We start from the raw sequence: 4,841 nt of genomic DNA on the forward strand, positions 1-4,841 counted from the left end.
CTGGGGTTGAAGGGAATTTCAATAAAGTTTGTTCTGATGATTTGAAAATGGGATCCCCCTGGGGTATTGCAAAACTGGGCTTAAGACCTTGGTCTACAAAAAAGTAGATGGTCTTTCACATTCGGAGGAGAAGAAAACAACAGGAGGTCACCACTCAAACAACAGAGATCATTGTACAACTGGTGGGACAATCGGGTCAAGAGTTAAAATCAGAATAATCTGAGTACAAAACATAACATAGGAAGAGGAAATTTTCCATCCCTCCCAACTCTTTGACCCATTGATTGGAGTTACAGATATGGCTGTTCTCTCAGCAGAAATATATTAAGACCATATGTAAAGATAAATATTCTGGTCAGAGCAAGATAGGAAAACAAAGAGCAAAGAGCAAGTCAGTGGGGTCCTTCACGGACTGCTGTGTTTCCACCCACAGTAAAGAATACTCAGGACCGTAGGAGGTGTAGATCTGTTCACCCTTCCATTTGCTCATTTATTCAACAAATATTTACTGAGTGCCTGCTGTGGGCTGGGACTTCAGAAGGAAGAAAAATCTGGCATAGTCCCTGCCTTTATGTGAGTTAGTAAAGGACACTAACATCAGTCCAGTAATCACGCCAAGTTGTCTTCAGTCATGCGGATAAGGGTTGCAACAAAGGGGGACAAAGGGGGTTACACTGAAGTGATACTTGATGTCTACTGCCACTGCCACATCTCTTTCTCTGACTTTTCTGTTTTTCTCTTCCACATTTTAGGGACACTTGTGGTTATGTTGGGCCTGACTGAACAACCTAGGACCATCTTCCCATCTCAAGGTCCCTTAATAACATCAGCCAAGTCCCGTTGGATAAGTAAGGTGACATATCCTCAGGTTTCAGAGATTAATTAGTATGTGGGTATCTTTGAGAAGTCATTATTCTACCCACTATGTCATGGCATCTGTATTTAAATCTGAGGAAGAATTGGAGGGTAAGTGATCTATGAAAACACGTTTTCAGCTTTAAACAACTGGATAATGTAGCTTAACAGCACTCGGGCTAGGCAGATGGAAGGTAAGCTTTCAGCAAACTCATGCTAAGTAAACGAGAGACAGAGCCCAGAACTTAATGCCTGAATGAAATGTTTATGGTGTATAAGGCTGGTCCCTTCTAAAGGCAAATAAAATTCTTGATAATCCAAAGGATTTGCGAATTAATTTGAAAGCACAAGCGTTCTGGCGCTATGCCTGGCTGTGTGTACTCGTATAGCAGGCCTGCCTATGACAACCCACGTTGTTATTTCTCTAAATGCATCATCCCTGCCCTCGGAGTCTGATTTTCTGCTCTTTTGGAGATTCCAAGTACGCTCTGTTTATTAGCATCACCATCCACCCCCTCACACACACCTCTTCCCAGAAGACTCTAAATTGGTTTAATCACATTGCATGTTTCTCTGGTAGGTTTTTTCCAGTTCTAGTTTTTCCAGATTCCTTGTATGGTAATTTTTTTCTTTCCTTCTTAATTTCCTTAGGTATAAAATACAACCTCTTGAGGAAAACCTGAGGGGCCTTTAGTAATAGAAATCAAGGTAGAGTGAAGACAAACAATTCCACACCACACCTCCTGAGCCCATTCGACTAAGTAACAGCTGCTGTTCTCAGTGCTTGGCAGATGTTGGCCCAAAGCTCCCTTCCTTCTTATTCTAACTCCCACAGAGAACTCAAGTTATCTTCAGTTTCACACAGAATATCTTTCTGAAGGGTCAGGGCCATGTGAAGGTGGGGAGAGGTACAGGATTCCATGAGCTAGCTGGGACTTTTCCTGGAAGTCTTTCCAACCTGGCCTAACAGAGACACTACAATTAAAGAGCCTGGTGAGGGGTCCAAACCATCATAGTCAGGATCTTCCCAAAATTCACTATGAAACTAGAGATCTAATTTTTATTAAGAAGCCACTTTCTTCTCTCTCTCATTGGAGCATCTATGTGTTAGCATTAAGTGATTAATTTTGGGGGAAGAAGGAAAAATTGAGAAGTCTGAATAAGAGCTGAAATCCTCTGAACATCTGTTTTCTCAGTCATAGACACTGAAGTTAGAGTTTGCAGGAGGTTGAGGTTTTTCTTTTTGCCATCCCTTTGCAGGCTGTGAGGGAGAGACCCTTCCCATTCTCCTAACTGGTAAGAGGCATATAAACACATCCTATCTTGGGAGAAATGATAGCATACGTAAAACAATTTTAAGATGTCTGGCATCCAATAAGCTGTTAGTAAATGGTCACTAAGAGGCAGGATGGTGATGACAATAAAGATGATGATGATGAGCTATTTGTTCTAACTTATTCTTCTGTTTGAATACTGAAGCTTTACAAGGGTGAGAACAACTAGGAAATCTCCTGGTCCTTTTCTCCAATGTTACCCTATTGACAAAATAAAATTCTAGCAACTTAACCTGACTCTTACCTAACTGGCTTACACATAACATTTAAAAAAATTTTTTCATCTTCAATTCTCTGTTATTCATGTCTTTGTTGGTCTCTATCAGTTATCATCTTAAGTGACTGTCTGACAGCTCTGGGGTTGTTGCTTACAGATTATGCTACTCTGGGGAGTAACTCTAGAGAGTTAGAGAATTCTGTAGCTTCTAATTTTTAGATCCTGCAAAATCCTCCCAAAGTACTCCTTTCAAAATGTGAACTGTTAAACACGTTGAACAGGTCTGGCTTAAATCATCAGGTCACACATTTCCCTTCTCCTAATAGGTTGGATAGTTCAGAGCAGGAAGATGATCTGCTAAATGTTCTTCTGCTGCCCAAATAAGCAAGTTGATTAGAGACAGACCAGTGTCTCGGATTTTCCTGAAGCCCTCTTCATGACCCTTCTGCTCTTTCATGCTTTTCTCCAAAAGAATCCTTTCCCATCTCCCTCACAGGGTCTAAATGCTCATTTACAAGAAACACAGAGTGAAAGAATAAAAAAAAACATCAAAAAGATGTTTCATTGCTCAGTGCAGCCCCTGACAACACATCCCCCAGCTCCCCTTCTTTGAAGCCCATAAACTCCTCTGTAAAATTAAAAAGCATGAATTTATAGGGCCTAGGAGGAGCCAGAAGGCGAAGATCTGTCTCCAACCAATGGGTCAAGCATACTGATGAAGTATGATGAGGCCATGACAACTTCTAGCTAATAAAACATCTTTCCTGCCTTTCCAGTCCTTGACCTTTTCTTTCCCATGCAGAACTAAGTGGAGACACAAATGAGGGAGAAAGGCAAAAAAAAAAAAAAAGAGCAGAAAAACAAAGCAAAAATACCCAGCATTCCCTGTCCTTGTAGAGGGACAGTTGGATTACAATGATCTCCCTTCTGGGCCCCTTAATCTTTTTTGGATCCCGTGGCCATACTGCTTGCTTAACCACCTCCTGGTTTCCCATTTCAGGGAAGCCTTGATTAGTCACTAGCAAATAATTATCATCAAAATAGTTCTAGATGAAAATAGCAGCCCAAGGTCCTGTGAAAGTTGAGGCAACTGAGTAAATCCTGTGGGTGGTAGAAGACACACAGAAGAAGGTTGGGGGACATGACTGGTGCATGCTGGCATTGTGACTTTGGCAGGCCACGCTAACTTCTATGAGTCTCAGCTTTCTCATCCCTCAAAGGAGGAGGATGGGGCTAAGGTGAATCTTGAAATTTCTTTGTCTGATACATCTGTAGTTCTTAAGCAGACTTGAGACCCAGGGAAGAAGGTGTGGGAGGAATTGGCAAGAGGGAAGCATCATGAGACAATAAGGAATGAAAGCAATCTAGGCTCAAACTTCTGAGTGACCAGTGTTACCTGTGTTTTGCATATTTATCCAGTTCTGGCCAAGATTGGTTGAACTTATGTTCACGTGACTTGGAATCCTTTTAATTCTTTGAGTTTGAGAAAGAGAGAGAGTAAGAGCGAGAGTGAGAGCAAAAGAAAGAGTGAGTGAAAGAAAGAGAGAGATTGAACTTGAACAAACCTGGATTGGGTAAGAGGAGTAACTCTTACAGAGGTATCAAATACTAGGGCAGACAGAATTATGATAACATTTCCAAAGAGAAGGTCAGGACAGCCCTCCAGGGTTGTACAGACTTCAGGCTGCTGGAACAGTGAGATAAATATCTAAACTAGAAGATAGGATAGTTCTTTTCTGTTGGACTAGGTAATATCCAAGGTCCAGGAAAGAGAAGTAGTTTATCTAAAGTCACACAAATGATACTCTGGTTTCTCCTCAGGATGCACAAATCTTTCGCCTTTTATTATCCAAAGTCACACAAATTACTGGTTGGCGGTATGGAATTTATACCCAAGTTCATTCACTCATTTGCCAATGAAAGTATAATATGCCACATTCAGGGTCGAATGTTGTATGCCTCAGTCTTCTGACATATTGCCTGAATCTCTTCCCAGTGGATCAGGACAACTTGATTCCTACTGAATGCACAAAATTGGCAAAGCCATACATTTCCTCCCTTGCCAACCTTCCTTCTTTTTGTCAAGATAATAAGATGGAGACAAAATACAGGCAATAGATATTTTCAGTTTGGAATGAGAGTAGAGATCATGGGTTTTGGAGAAGGTCTCTGTAAGTAAGTATTCTGTAAATACTACCCAAATAGCTGAACTGCTGCATCTAGGCCCACTGTACCAAGAAAACAGTCTGAAGAGAGTTAAAGGTGTCTCAGAGCCAGGGGAACACATTCAGAGGGGGTATACAAGTCTCAGACTTGGAGAAGTAGCTCAGAAACAGTGAACCTTTGCATTAATGTCTAGTAAGTCAAAGATGTTCTATAAATAATATTTACTTCCTCTTTGGTGCTGTCTTTGGTTTAGTGGTTATATATTTTAT

The 4,841-nt window shown here is 41.1% G+C and overlaps 1 long non-coding RNA gene across 1 annotated transcript in view; it reads left to right on the forward strand.

Annotated features, from left to right (window-relative positions):
- Nucleotides 1-510: 510 nt before the first annotated feature.
- The window catches only part of LOC118499994, a 32,567-nt gene continuing 28,236 nt past the window's right edge, over nt 511-4,841 (forward strand). Inside the window, exon 1 of the long non-coding RNA XR_004902513.1 lies at nt 511-839. This is a non-coding gene — a long non-coding RNA (uncharacterized LOC118499994). The remainder of the gene's footprint in view (nt 840-4,841) is intronic.

The sequence above is a fragment of the Phyllostomus discolor genome, chromosome 4 (genome assembly GCF_004126475.2).
Source record: "Phyllostomus discolor isolate MPI-MPIP mPhyDis1 chromosome 4, mPhyDis1.pri.v3, whole genome shotgun sequence".
NCBI lineage: Eukaryota > Metazoa > Chordata > Mammalia > Chiroptera > Phyllostomidae > Phyllostomus > Phyllostomus discolor.